We start from the raw sequence: 16001 nt of genomic DNA, 5'->3' as shown, positions 1-16001 counted from the left end.
AAAAACTCCAAGTATAAGGTTCTATTCGCAGACACTACCAAGCATTTCTTGAGGAGCCTGTGTAGAAGTTGTAAGAAGTAATTTCTCCATTTTGTAGAGAGCCAGAGCCTTGGTAGAAGGAAGTGCACTCCAAGTTGGGGGGTTAATCTGCTTCTGGTCTGTTTCTGCCTTTTCACTCCAGTTTGCCTGGCAGCTTTGCTGCTTAAATTTCTGTCACGTCGGATAGACTTTTATTTTGACTACTAATTTTAACTTAACCTCCTAGTCTTCACATTTTGTACTTCATATTCTGGTTCTTTGGTATCTTGTCGGTAATCAAGATTTCATGGAGGGCCTGGGTACACTTAATGCCGTCCAAGTTTAACAGGAAATTCTCTTTATATCAAGAAGTAGTTGGCAAGAAAACACAAAACGAACAACTGTCTGCAGAGGTTTACTTTGTATTTTGTTGTGTGGGTTAATGATCTGAGGGCTACTGAAGAGAATCATAATAGCTCTTTTATAATGAAGCACTAAGTATATCAATTCAGGGTCTGCCTCAAAGCAGTCACAGACTGTACACCTGGGTGGGTGCAGGAGAGGTTCTCTAAGGGAAGACAATGGTCTGAATAAAGACACAGAGGTGAGGATGAAATGGGCAGCCCCCAGATTCTGTTTGTACAGAAGTGGTTGTGTGTGTGTGTGTGTGTGTGTGTGTGTGTGTGTGTGTGTGATGGCTCCTGAAAATGACTGGAAGAAATGAACAACAGAGATGCACAGAGTCTAACCTATCAGCGGCTGGTTTGTGGGGTTAGAAAAATACCAATTTCTTTCTCTGAGACTGCATCTCTGTATCTCCGCTTTACTGTACAACACCACTTATTGCTGCTTTCTCTTACCATGCTCACTTTCGGGAAAAGAATGGAGTTTGTCCTTACACAACCCTAGAAGCCCTTGCTGTCTGTTGCACTCTTCCCTCACCGACTCCCGTCTTATGCACTCTTCTGTTGACAACACTTCATAGTGCTGTGTGTCCTTGTGTTCTGCAGAATCGGATCCAGAGCCTCTGCTGGCTTGAATGTGAAGAGTTTTGTTTTCCACTCAGAAGAATTCTTGAGAGTTTTATAGCCACAAAATGATGCTGCTTATGTTTTGAGGCTTTTGCTTTTGTTTTGTTTTTAACATTTAGTATGAGGTTGGCTGTCAGTTCTAGCCAAATCAACCACACATGAAAAAGAAATAAAAGGTATGTCAATTAGGAAAAAAGAAACGCTGTGTTTCCAGGGAGCTGGAGAGATATCTCAGTGGTTAAGCTTGCATACTGTCTTCTGGAAGACCAGAGTTTGATTCTCACTTATCCACATCAGGAAGCTCACAAATGCTGCTAACTCAAGCTCCAAACCTCTCATCCATACCTGTGGGATGTACTCACACAGGGTTATAATTAAACAAATTAATAAAAAAATGTTGCTTTCGATGACAGCAATATTCTTATGGTTCAGATCTGGAGTGTCTGCCAAGACTGTGTTCTGAAAGTGTTGATCCCTCCTTGAAGCAGTGTGCAGATGCAGGGGTCGAGTGGTGGGGTGGGGGACTTCTGACCTTATCAGGGAAACTTGGTAGACCCCTAGGAGGTGATGCGAGCTTGTGAGGAGGCCCTAGCTGCAGGAAGTGAGTACTTTGGAATGTGTCCTGGGGGTCCCAGCTCTTCCCTAGAAGAGCTTCTTCTGCCTTCTAAATACCAGGAGTAGTATGGCTTTCCTTGTCATTGTCTCCTTGCTGTGATGTCCTGTGTCATCAAAGGCCCATGGACAGGCCTTGAAATGGGATTGCCCTGAAAATGGGAGCCAAAGTAAATCTTTATCCCTTTAACTGCCCCCCCCCCCAGCATTCTGTTACAATAACGGAAAGCTAACACAAATACACACATACACACACACACACACACACACACAGATACATACGCATGGATGTGCTTACATATACACATACACATGCACATCCCTTAAAGACCTTATCAAAACGTGTTAGAATTAAAAAACAAATTCAGTAAATTGAAGAATAGTAAAATCAACAAAGAAAAGCTGAGCTCTGTGGTGTGCACTTGGAACCCTGCTGCTGGAGAGGCGGGCATGGGGATCCTTAGGGATTCTTGGCAGCCAGCTTAGCCTACTCGGTGAGATCTACCCTAATGACAGGACTTTATATCAAAAGCCAACGTGAATGGCTTCTGGGAAATACACCTGTGATGTACACACACACATACACACCTCATATATACAGCCCCCTACACCTGCACTAGCATGCACAGCCACATAAACTCATACCTCCCCCGGCACACACAGAAAATCAGCATACAAAAAGCATTTTTATACACTAGTGGCTCAAACTAGCCAAAGAAGAAATTTAAAATGCCCGTTTGGGCCAGTGAGGTAGCTCAGTGAGTGCTAGCACTCACTGTAACCATCTAGCTTCAGTCCCAGAAACTCATGTAAAAATAGAATTGTCTGGAGGCCTGCTGTCCTAGGTTATGTAGAGCCACGGAAACAATAGCAGAAGCCCTGATCAGCAGTGTGGAAGGAGACTTCAGAAAGTTTCCTGTCAGCTCCACACTCGTGGCTTGTGTGCACCCCACCCCCACTTAAAAACAATCAAATGACCCAGTTGATAATAATATCAAAAAGAAGAAAATGCTTCAAAATAAGTTTAACTAAGCACACTAAAGTGGATTCCACGTGTGTGAACAAAGTGGCTACAATCCTAACCATGCCATTGATTAGAATGTTTTGTTTTGTTTTGTTTTTTAGGCATTCTTGAGAGTCTAAAAAGTGATTCTACTATACATCAGCATTCAGAAAATGAGGTATCCAAAGTTATTTTGCCACGGGGGAGAACTTTTTAATGAATTAAACTGCTGTGAGTAGCTTTCAGTAAAAGCTTTAAGGAACTCATAAATAAAATGTGTATGACCCAGGTGTTAGTAATCAAATTTAGAATATTTTAAAACAGTGTTTTCAGCCATGAAACCCTAATGCATATTTCTTTTTCTTTTCCTACTTTTTGCAGTACTGGGGATTTCAGCAAGGATCTCAGTTATGTTAGGGTGGCTCTCCATCCCTGAACTTTGTCCCCATTCTTCCTAACATAAATTTCAAAGAACAGTGTCTTAAGGTATCCATTCAATGGGCTACTGTTCTTTTAAAGTACACCTCTGATAAGAACTTGACTACTGCATTACATTTTGAGGATTACATACGGTTGTGATTTATGCTCTTTTGCACACAGAGGGGGAAAATTCCCTTTTAAAATGAAAACTGCTTCATTGAATAAGCATGCCATTAATGCATGATTCAAGATGTCATATTTTGGATGAGATAACCAAATTCCTCAGATGATTCAGCTGAAAGCAGCTGTTTCCTTCAGAACCAGTTGAGTATTTGGGTGGAAAATGGTAGGCTGGAAAAGTGATGAATGCACAGTTATTACTGGAAATACAAAGTGATTACAAATCATGTGACAATTGTATCTATTAAGAAGTTTTCTTCCCGTTGCTTTTTTCAAAAAACTACTTTCAAATGAAATGTCAACAGAGCTTGCCTGTTGTTGATGGATTGAAATTATTTTCTGAGTATATATTTGAAGTCTTTGGCAATAATAAAAAGAATGACCCCACATTCTTTGCAAAATCTCAGTCTGTGAAGGTTTGTGCTTGTTAACAATGCCATTTCTCATTACAAAGAGCCTTCTATTCAGCTCTGAATCTTCATGTGAAGATGAAGTGTTTCAGTGATTGGTGATATGTCACCATTGACAGTGTAACCTCATGCTTCAGTTCCTTGCATATAAAGGAACTCTTTCTTTAGCATGTAAACACCCAGTTTCTGCCCTGTCACACAAATTCTCTACATGTCACACCTTCTTGCTTGCTTTCCTACGTAGCTCACACTGCACACCTTCTTGCTTGCTCTCCTACATTGCTCACATTGAGGCACAGTCAATGTAACCTTTCCTCAAAGCAACTGCTCAAAAAAATTCTTTAAAAAAAAGCACACATGTTTTCTGGCAGAGCAAGGATGCACCACTCAAAATAATTTTATTTAATGACTGGACATGGTTAGCTGGCTCCCCATAATTCATTTTGTAATTGGGAAAAATGGACCACTTCTGATATTGTCTGAGTGCTGATCTGGAGTGACTGAGCAGGAGTTTCCAACAAGAAACTTTTAGTTTTTCCACTTCACAACTCAGGAAGAATTTAGGACCAGGGCAGTTATAGACTCTAGAAGTTGTTTTCCATTCCAGGGTTTTAGTTCAAGTTTCAGACAGGAAGGAAGCTTGAGCATAGTTTAATTTCCAAAACAATGTTTTATTTGTCAAATCTCATTTCCTCATATACAGATTGATACAAGTCTAATATCAAGCACATTAAGCTCAGAAAAAAGAAGTTTCAGAAATGAAAAATAATGAATGAGTAAAGAAAAGTAACCACTGTAAATTCTCCTCTGTGAGTTTCTTAAACAAATAAGTGTTCACCTGATTCTTTCAACTGGGGCCTTTAATTCCTTTGAAAGTTTCCAGTGCAAAATGTACATGGAGTGCATCAATGGGTGACTGAAAGCTGTATACTCCCAGCTGTAGTAATATTATATTTGATCTTGGTGATAAACATCATGACTTCATATATACTACTATGCATATGGTCAAAGAGTATCTAGATATTGTTGTTTTTAAAAAAGAAAATATTTATTTTTTATATCCTTAAATGTGTGCCTGTATGTCTGTGTGCACCATGTATGTGTGCTGTGGAGACAAGAAGATAATGTTGGCGTCCCTTGAAACTGAAGTTACAGACAGTTAGTTGTAGGCTACCCAATGTGGGTGCTAGGAATGGAACCCTGGTTTTCTAGAAGAACAATACACTTCCTTAGCCCGTGAGCCAACTCTCCAGCCATACATTTTTCTTGAGAACCTATAAGGCTCATCTTCTTAAGAACCTATAATAACCTACATTTTTGTATCAGAGTCGAGACATGGAAATTTGTTGGGGGTTGATCTAGTGCTGCCATGTATTCAAATGTTAGATACTGTCCTCCGAGATCTGCTTACAGTTCCATGAGCACGTTCTCATATATATAAAATGATGTTGTATAAACTTTGCTTGACAATTTTCTCTGAGTGGTTTAATAGAAGAAGCCACAGTCAATTACTGGGAGAATAGAGTTAGGTGGGGCTGGGTGCCAAATGTAAATGCATTTTTAAAATTAAGTATTTATTGATGTCTATAGCTAGCTCATAAATAAATGAGACTGAGACTACTAAAGTCATTTAACCATCTTTAGCACAATTACTGGGCAAATTATCCCTACTCTATTTTTTTTTTTTTTTTTTTTGTATGCTAGACTGGCTACTTCTCAGCCAAGCTCCTCAAGTACTTGCTGTTTGTGTCTCACCTGGGTTATTTTTGCTCCACAAGTCGGTCCTCAGGGGCACTTCACTCGGCCATATATTTCTGGTCCATTGAGTCTATTAGAGACCTCCAGTTCTTTCTGTCTTCTTTCTCCTTCTCCTTCTCCTTCTCCTCCTTCTTCTTCTCTCTTCTTCCTCTAACTTTTTCCTTGTGGTCCCTACCTGAGATCCCCAGCCTGGTAACTGAACGCCTAACTCTATTCTTCCCAGTAATTGGCTGTAGCTTCTTTTATTTAAACAGTCAGAGAAGACTGGAGAGTAAAATTTATACAACATCATTTTGTTCCATGTGCTCATGGAACTGTGAGCAAATCTTGGAGGACAGTTTCATAGCAGCATTAGACCAGCCCTCAACAGAAATTGATGTGTGTGTGTGTGTGTGTGTGTGTGTGCGCGCACGGTGCACACACACACACGCAAGCTCATGCACGCACATACCACAGACTTGAACATGTGCAGGCCAGAGATAAATATTAGGTGTCTTTCTCTCTTTACCTTTAAAAAAATTAATTTTTACTCTCAGAGTTTTATACATTTATGCTATGTATTTTGATTGTATCCACCCTGAGTCTTTTTTTCTGACTTCTCCTGGAATATCCTGCTCCTTCTTCTAATACTTCTCCTTCTCCTCTTCTTCTTTATGACCCAATTCATGCTGCCCATGTGCACATAGATACAGGGTAGTCTGGTGGAGGAGCATAGGTAACTTATGAGGTGCCGTACTTTTGAAAACAAACAAACAAACAAACAAAAAACAAAAGCAGAAAACAAAATGAATTCTTCCCTCCACAGCAACCATCAACTCCAATAGCTGGTAGTTAGGGGTGGGTCCTCTTGGGTCCCTCCCCCATCCATGCTGGAATGTTGACCAGCTTGATTTGCAGATAATTGTAGGCAAGCACAAGTTGTGTGAGTTCAGGGGTCTAATGGCTCTCCTGTATCCAGGGAATATTTCATAGTAGTCCATCTTGACATCTGGCTCTTACAATCATCCTACCCCTTTTCCCATGGTGTTCCCTGAGTCTTGAGAGGCAGGAGTATGAAAGAAGTATGTTCCATTTAGGGACAAACACTCTACAGTAGATTATTTTCTGCACATTGACCAATAGTGAGTCTTTGTATCAAATGAAGCTACTCTTACGGAGGATGAGAGCTGTACTAGTCTTTGCACTTAAGGATAAGTATTTAGAAGGCATTTTAGTTCTGTGTACCATTATCAAAGTAATAGTAGTGGGTTTACTTATAGGGACTATGGCTTCTTCAGTTACTAAATCTTAGCTACGTTTAGAGTACTAACATGAGTATTCTCTTGTAGAGTGAGCTTTAAATCCAACTGGAAATCTGTTGGCGACACATATAATATTCAAGCCACTATTGCACTAATGGCATATCTTGCCTAGCAAATCATTACTGTAGCTCACATGGTTCAAAGTGGGTTAAGACTATTGCTGAGTTTTCTTTCACAGCAGTATGCAGAGCACCTCTGACAGTGGGTAAATCATCCAGTGAGAGGAAAGCTCCCACATCAGCATCAGCTTGAGCTCTGTGTGTGTGATACAAGTATCAGGTGTCTTTTGCAGTAAGATCTTACCGTCAAGCTCTGAAGGATGAACAAGAGCAGTGGAAATAGCCTATATTGTTTTGGAAAATAATCTGAGTAGCCCCTTACTAAGAACCTGGAGGGATATTTGTTAGGTAACTATAGCTTCTGGAGGTGCTTTATCCTGCACCTATATATCATGACTGTTTCTCTCTCTCTCTCTCTCTCTCTCTCTCTCTCTCTTTCTGTCTTTGTCTCTCTCTGTCTCTGTCTCTCTGTCTCTACACACACACACGTACATACGTGTAAAACTTGGGAGGAGTATGTTTTCATGTGGATTTTTCAAGCATCCTTCATTAGTTACCCTTCCCCTGACCCATTCCATTGCTCTACCCTCCCGTCCTCCACCCCAGTTAAGGTTTCTCCTCTTTGTATTCCCTTTTCCTCCTTCTATGACCAGTATCTCCCTTCCTTAAGCACTTGTTTCCTCCATGACAATGGCCATTTTCTAGTTTCCTGGCTCCCATGTTACAAGTTAAGCAACCAAATGTAAAGATTCAAAGCAGAGTCCATAAATGAGGGAGACCATGTGAAATCACTTTTTTTTTTTTTTTTGCCATGTGGCCTTTCATTGACTGTGGAGTTCACTAAGTGTCTCAGATGGTCCTCAAGTCCCTGAGATCCTCATCTCTGTCTCCCAACCATATGAAATCATAGCCGTGGATTATCATGCCTGGCTTTTAATATGGCTTCTGGGGACCATAACTCAGGTCTTCATACTTGAGGAACAAGCTCTTTATGCCCCGTGCCATCTTCCCAGACTATCAATCGACTGACTAATTATTTTTTAAATTTGTTTTACTTTCCTTATTTTATGTATGATATGTAGGCACCTGTGCCACAACACATGCAGGGAAGTAAGACGACAACTTTCAGAAGTCAGTTCTCTCCTTCAACCATGTGGATCCAAGGGATTAATCTCAGATTGCAAGGCTTGCTGGCAAGCACCTTTACCCACTCACTGACTCAGAGGAACTGCTTAGAAAAGTTGATATTTCAGTGTATTTGATCTTATATCTGTCTTTATTCTTCATCTATATTTCTTAGCTAGACTTAGATCATTACCTGGGCCAAACCTGCTGGGCTGCTTACTCTGTGCCTGAATCTGAACAAATGAAATAGCAGAGGAAAACAACTGACTGTGTAACTCGGCTCCCTTTTTAAGGTCTGTACACACAAACCTTATGTGGGCACTCAACATGTCCAGAATCCAAACACACTTTCATAATAGTTTTCCAGCATACATCCCTAAGTAGCCATTTTGCATCTTCTCTTTGAAGTTTCCATATACCCAGCGTCTCTGTCATGCTTACCACTCATAGTAAGTTTGCCTTCTATTTATGAGGAAAATAGTGATATTAATCAGGAACCACCCCCATTATCCCAAGAAAGTTACCAGCCTGCAACTTTGTGCTTCCTCTCTGACTTCCTTCTCATTGCTATGGATAGTGTGTCTTGATCCAGGCCAAAGGCAAGCTGCCCAAGGTCCTCCATTGTAACCCAGATCCTTTCCAGGAACTTCATTTCTACACTCACCCCTGCTCATATCCATACTTCCTTAGCGATCTCATTTGTCTCCATTTTACAGAACTTGTCTTTAAGGAGTTCTCAAGAGTTTCTTGTTTTTATGGACTGTTACGAGTTGACTACAAAGCACAGGTTCATGTTTGGAACACTTGTTCAGCTGATGGTACTGTTTTTGGAGGCTGTGATATCTTCAGGAGATGGGCACAGTTGATAGAAGTAGGGGTTGAGCTTTGAATGTTATACCTGGCCTTTGACTTCTGTTGTCCTCATTCTGCTTCTTGTTCCACAGTGAAATGAACAGCTTCCACCTTGCGTTCCTGCCACCACGATCAGAGATCAGTCATACCTACCCCCATCATAATGACTCAAACCCTCTGAATCAGGAGTCACAATAAATATTTCCTTCCTCAAGTTGTTTGGGTCATGTATTGTTGCCACAGTGACACAAAAGTAGCTAAGACAGACTCAATTTTATCCTTTACTCCAACTACATTAACTGAAATACTAAACTACACCATCATTGAGACTGTATTTGGGGACAGTATCTAGGATATTTAGTGAGATCATGGAGTTACATGAGCTCACATGTGTGGAGGTCTCAATCAGATGGAGTGGAGTCCTCTTAATAAGAGGAAGAGGACTGGACAGTAAGTCAATGGTGCACTGCTTTCCAACACATACAGGAACCCAGGTTGAATACTAAAATTCTTGCATGGCACCACATGTACAGAAAAAAACCTATGTGAATATCCAGCAAAGGAGCAGCCATCTACAACCCAGAAAAGAGGCCCCTGAAAACCAACTGTGATGTTATCTTGAGCTTGGGTGTCTAGCTTCCAGAACCATGAGCTAATAATGTCTCTGTTGTTTAAGTCACACAACGTGTACATGTATGGCACCTCGAGCACACTAATAGACTGTTATTATTACTTTTTTCAACTCACATTCCTTCCTATTTTGCTTTATTTAAAGATCTGATGTTACAACTTCTTTGACTTTCCACTGTCCAAAGTTTCAAACATTTACTGTACTCCAAACACTGATGACTCATCATGCTCGCCATCCTGATGACATTCAATAGAATCCATCATCACTTCCTTCTTGAGGTAATTGGGTTGAAAGCCATCATGAACAGTATATCCAGCTTCCTTCTTTCTTCTTCTTCTTACTCTATACTGTGATCTCTCTTCTCCCTGAATGCTGAGGCTCTCTCCTGGGCTTCCATCCTTCCTCAGTTTATACGGTTTTCCAAGTTAGTCCTCTTTGTCACATGGTTTTTACATAGTATTCGTAATGGTAACATTTTCTTTTAAAATCTTTATATTCAACTCCGACCTCATCTTTAATCTTCAGATTTTTCCTCTAAAGTTTATATTTGAGAGATGCACATGAACTCTAAATAATTGCCCTAGTGGATGTTTTGTTTGGTATCATGGCTCTGTTATTGCTACAGTTGCTCAGCTAAATATCTGAATGACCACCATGGTCATTCCTTTCTACATTTGTTCTCACACAGAAAGATATTCTAAAATATCATCTTTCAGCTCCCACAGCTGCTGATTTAGTCTGGATGCCTGAATCTTTACCCCCAAACCTTATATCTTTAGGAGAAATCCTCTGTCCTCAGCTTCAGTTTGCATGGATTCTAACAGAATATCTTGTAGCACGTGGAACACATTTTGCAAAAAGGAACGCTATCATGACCCACTAACTCCTTTAATGATTTCTCCAATGGCCCCTCCTGTGGTCAGAATAAAATCTGCAGCAAAGACCCTACAGTGTTGGCGGGCTGCCTCCTTTAAGCTTTCTCAGTGAGAGACTCAGACTAAGTCTCTATTAAGCCTTTCTTTAGGTACAGGTGCCAGTTCTTCACTGCACTGAGTTTGTCGAGTGCTTTTTATGGAGCACTCCGAGATGCTGCCAAACACTGGGTCTGCACTAGGTGAGATTCACTTTGTCATTTATTCTCTTAATAATGACATGGTCTTCTTACATGGTTTGATTTAACCATCTTGAGTAAATTCCACTAACTTATTGATTAAGATTTGTAGGATTTTGCAGGTGCTTCATGGAGGAGTTTTGTTTTGTTTTGTTTTGTTTTATTATGTCTTTTTGTTTTGGGTAGCAGCATAATACTGGCCTCACAGAATAAGCAGAAAATAATTGCTCCTAGTGTCAGGGCACTCTGGTGGAGTCAGCTTGTGTGGCAGAAATGCCAAAAAGCTGCTCATGAGAAATGAATTTCTAGGACTCTCCTCCTGGATATTCTGGCGAAAGCCAACTCTCCAGTTTGGATCGGTTTGTCAGGCGAAAAGCCTGGAAGCTGTTTCACGAGGATAAGAGTCCAGGGAAATTTTCCTCCCAGAGTTATGGCATCTCTTTCCCTAACCCATTATATTCAAATTTCCACCACATTAATCTAGTGTATAGATTCACGTGCACTCTATATAGTATTACCTTATAGTAAATGCCTTTTAAGATTGTATTCTAACATAGCTAAAGCCTTTTCCCAGTGTTCTTAGATTCCAGATAGCAGCAAGGAGCTTAACCTATTCAGTAACTAATTAAGCTCTATCATAAAACAATAAAACATCTGTCATTTACTCAGCTGTCTGTAGATAGAGACTAAAAGTCTCACTGAGATAGAAATCTTTTACTACAGGCTACATTCCATGTCAAGTATAAGTTGATATACTACCCTGATAAGGGGGAACTCTCCAGACAGGATAAGTTTTACTAGACCTAAAAATTTAGAGCTCTGTGATAATGCATTACTCTTAAGGCCTGTCAAGAGTTAACAACCCCCTGATGCTTTTAACCTTAAAGTGTGAAATTCTTGCCTGGCATTAGGCTGATCCTAGGCAGGGCTTGTTATCACTAATGTAAACATTTAATTAGTCCCTGCAAATTCCTTTCTGCTATAACTGGTGAATATCAGTGTATCTTGTCTTTTTGTGATTTGTATCCTCTGATAATTCGTTGTAATATAAGTCTGAAGCTCAACCAGAACATTACATTCAGATCCAACACCACTCTGACTGTCTGACTGTCACTACATCCTAATCTCTGCCCATCTACTCTAGAGACTCTTTTCTACGCAGGCACAGGGGACCATAGGGCCTGCGGCATCCTAGTCTATATCTTTCTGAATATTCTATTTTTAAAACTTGGTATTATTATTATTTCTTTAATATACGAGGGAACTCATCAAAGAAGCCAACTGTTTTGGGGGATTATTTCCCCACTGGTTGCATTTCTTTAATTGTTCTAAGTTGGTTTGAGTGTTTTACTTCTTTTTTGAGTCAGTTTTGTAGTTTTTCTATGTCAAAGCCCTTGTTGAAGTAAACAGCCCGTTTGTTGTATGTAGCGCTCCTCTCGAGGGTCCTATGCCTTTCTGTTCAGAGGCTCTGTAGTGGGATGAGGCCGTCTCTCTCTCACGCCTTAGTAATCTGGGTCTTCTTTCTCTTCTCATAGCCTATGTGAAGAGGTTTGTGAAGAAGCCATAGTGAAAGGTTTGCCAGTTTTACTGGTGATAATTTGTGTTGATATATATGTATATAATACATGCATGTGTGTATACAACACATATATGTATATGAACACACACACACACCTTTAATTATGACTACTTCCTTCTTTCTGCTTCCTTTGCATTTAGGGGTTTTTTTTCCCCTCTTTTTTTCCAGCTCCTCAAAATATAGAGTTAGGCTATTGATTTGAGGTTTCTTACTCTTTCTAAAATACAGACATTTATTCATTCATAAATAGCTTTGCTTTGGCTTTAATTCATTAAATTTTGATATGTTTTTATCTCTACTTTAACTAATCTTCAAGTATTATATAAATATTGCCATTTCTTTTTTGACTCAGTAGTTATTTGGAACACTGTTTAATTTACCCAAATATCTGTGTGTATTTGGTTTCTAATTTCAATTCATTGTAATGAGAGGTCATATTTTGTACTACTGTGGTCTTTTAATTGTAGTCAGTCATATTTATGGCTTAACCTATGGTCTGTTCTGACTCTCTCCTGCACACTTGAAAAGACTATTCTTCTCTAGTGTTTGTGGAAAGTTATGGAAATGATTTCTAGGTCTATTTAGTTCATAGTTTTGACTTCTGTTTCTTTAGTTGATATTTTTCTTGGTTATTATGCATGAAAGTCAGCTACTAAAGACCCAAAGTAGTGTGGTGAAATTATATATTTTTTCCAACCTTAGTTTCTTCTGATTTTGAAGTCCTCCCTTTAGAGACAGATGTGCTCATTATTATTAATGCCCTCATGGACAAGCCATTTATCATTATAATGTTCTCTCTAATAACAGAATTTGCTTTAAAATCTTGTCATGTTCAATATTAATTGTCAGCTTGAGAGACTCACCTCGGAGATGGGCCTCTGGGCATGCCAGTGGCAGGTTGTATCACTGCTGGAAGACGGGTCTTGACTGTGGATGGAGCTATTCTCCGGGCAAAGGATGCTGGGAAGTCCACAGTGCGGATTGCACACAGAAAGGTTGCTGGGCACTGGGGAGTTTTCATTGCTATTTCTTGACTGTGAACGAAGTGGGACCACAGCTTTTCTCTCCTGCTGCCTTGATTTCCCCTCATTGTGGACTGAACCTCACACTGTGGACCCGAATAAACTCTGTCTCCCAGAAGTTGCTTTTGTCGGTCGGGTCGTCTATTACAGCAACACAGAAATAAAATGAAGGGCTCATTTGTCAGATGGTAGCATAGCCATTCTAGCATACTGATTACACCTCTTTCCCCTCTCTTTCTGTGTATTTACTGTTTATATCTTTACCCGTCCTTTTGCTTTTTGGCTTATTTGTGATTTCAGATCCAGAGAATGACTCTTGTAGAGTTACAAAGATATATAGTTGGATCATGCAATTAAGACAGACAGACAGAGAGAGAGAGAGAGAGAGAGAGAGAGAGAGAGAGAGAAATGTAGTGTAGTCTGGAAATGTTTGCCTCCTGATGAGAATGTTTAATTCATTAAATTTAATGTCTTTCTGATGCTAGGATTTGTTGTCTATGTCATTTTCTCTGACTAAAGAACCTCTTTAAAATTCCTTTCTCTAAATATAGTCACATTCTGAAGTGTACTGAAGATTCTAATATGTGAGTTTTAGAGAGATGTAGCATTGTAATTCTATTGATAGTTATTTTTGACAATGTTTTTATTTCTCCATGTGATTTGAGTTACTGTTGTTTTGTGTCCTTTATTTCCACCTAAAGGACACTCTGAGAATTCATTTTAAAGGGGGTCTACCTGCAGTGAATTGTGCTTGGGTTTATCTTTTTAGTGCTTTGAATGCCTTACCTCATGATATCTGGTTTTCATGGTTTCCATTGAGAAATTAGCAATACATAACTTTGAAGCTCCTCTGTGTGTGATGAGCCACCCCACCACCCTCACCCCCACCCCCGGCTTCACTAGTCCTTATGTCTGCCTGCAGCTGTCCCCATTTTGCTTGGACTTCATTGTGTTTCTTAGATGTCTCTTTAATGGTTTTCACCATTTTGGGGAAATCTGCTGCCATTATTTCCTTGAGCACCCCTTCTGTCCCCTTGCCCTCCTCCTTCTGCACATCCCTCTGTGCGCACCATGATCATCCTGCTGTGTGCACTATGATGCTTTACTGATACTACCTTTCTGCTATCACAATGTTCTCATCCCTTCCCCTAATTCTCCGGGTTTTGTTTATTTTGGCTTTTTTAAAATGGGGTTTCTCTCTGTACTCTTATCCAGTGAGTTACTCTATAGGCCATGATGGCTTTGAACTCAGAGTCCCACCTGCCTCTGCCTCCCATGTGCTGGAATTAAAAGGTGCCCAAGATCAAGGGTTCTTTTGGAAGAGTATTGGCTTGATGGTTCTTGTTTGAAGCGTTTCTTGTTGCTGTTGCAGGCGTTGCTAAACAACTATTTTATTTAACCTTTTGGCAAATTCATTGTGGACAAAATGATCACAATAAGCAAAGAAAAGTGAGAAAAGAAAGAAAAATAGATAGATAGATAGATAGATAGATAGATAGATAGACAGACAGACAGACAGACCAATCCAGTGAGGACCATAGGAAATTACCAAAGCAGGTCAGACAATGACAACAGGTTTGGTGGCTTGGCACAGCTCTGGACTGTTACTGTCCATAGCTCTCAGGTTTCTGCCCTTCACTTTGACAATAAGACAGTTGGTCTTTAAGGCTACTGAAATTTGGGAGAAGACATGAGGTTAGGAAATTCAAATTAGCATGAATCTCATTGATTTCACTAATATTACACAATGTTTCTTGATTATACCGTTAGTGAGATGGCAAGTGTATAAAAGCACTGGCTATGAAAGCCCAACCCAACTTATACACCCAGAAAACACATCTCTCTGACCCTGCCTCAAACTCACACATACTACACCCCAACCAAACCAAACCAAACCAAACCAAACCAAACCAAACCAAACCAAACCAAGAATCCGTTTTTCCATGATTTTCATCACTTCTGTTATCAGGTGTCTGATGTGATTTCTTTGCATGTATCCTGTTTAGGCTTTATAGAGTTTCTTGATTATGAAGCTTAAGGTCTTCCTAGTCCATTTACTGTTGATACTATAACAAAACATCTGAGCCTGGGTAAAAATACATTTATTTTGCTCATGGTCTGAAAGCTGGCATACCCTCACAAAAGACAGCTATATCAGGGTCCTTTCAGCAAAATCTTGCTTGTGTATGAAATGGTGTCAGCGTTTGGAGGCTGATTATAGGATGGATCCCCAGATATGGCAGTCTCTAGATGGTCCGTCCTTTCGACTCAGCTCCAAACTTTGTGTCTGTAACTTCTTCCATGGCTGTATTGTTCCTGATTCTAAGAAGGGGCAAAGTGTCCACATTTTGGTCTTCATTCTTCTTGAGTTTCATGAGTTTCACAAACTGTATCTTATATCTTGGATATTCTAAGTATCTGGGCTAATATCCACTTATCAGTAAGTATATATCATGTGAGTTCCTTTGTGATTCGGTTACCTCACTCAAGATGATGCCCTCCAGGTCCATCCATTTGCCTAGGAATTTCATAAATTCATTCTTTTTAATAGCTGAGTAGTATTCCATTGTGTAAATGTACCACATTTTCTGTATCCATTCCTCTGTTGAGGGGCATCTGGGTTCTTTCCAGCTTCTGGCTATTATAAATAAGGCTGCTATGAACAGAATGAAGCATGTTCCCTTCTTAACAGTTGGAACATCTGGATATATGCCCAGGAGAGGTACTGCGGGATCCTCCAGTAGAACTATGTCAAATTTTTTGAGGAACCGCCAAACTGATTTCCAGAGTGGTTGTACAAGCTTGCAATCCCACCAACAATGGAGGAGTGTTCCTCTTTCTCCACATCCTCGCCAGCATCTGCTGTCACCTGAATTTTTGATCTTAGCC

General features: G+C 40.0%; 1 long non-coding RNA gene across 1 annotated transcript in view; it reads left to right on the top strand.

The window, feature by feature from the left end:
- Window positions 1–16001, top strand: part of Gm26901 — an 83460-nt gene that overhangs the window by 13228 nt on the left and 54231 nt on the right. Inside the window, exon 2 of the long non-coding RNA XR_865172.2 lies at window positions 2787–2842. This is a non-coding gene — a long non-coding RNA (predicted gene, 26901). The remainder of the gene's footprint in view (window positions 1–2786; window positions 2843–16001) is intronic.

This window comes from Mus musculus, chromosome 1 (assembly GCF_000001635.26).
Source record: "Mus musculus strain C57BL/6J chromosome 1, GRCm38.p6 C57BL/6J".
In the NCBI taxonomy this organism is placed as follows: domain Eukaryota; kingdom Metazoa; phylum Chordata; class Mammalia; order Rodentia; family Muridae; genus Mus; species Mus musculus.
This window is presented reverse-complemented; position numbering and strand designations above follow the sequence as displayed.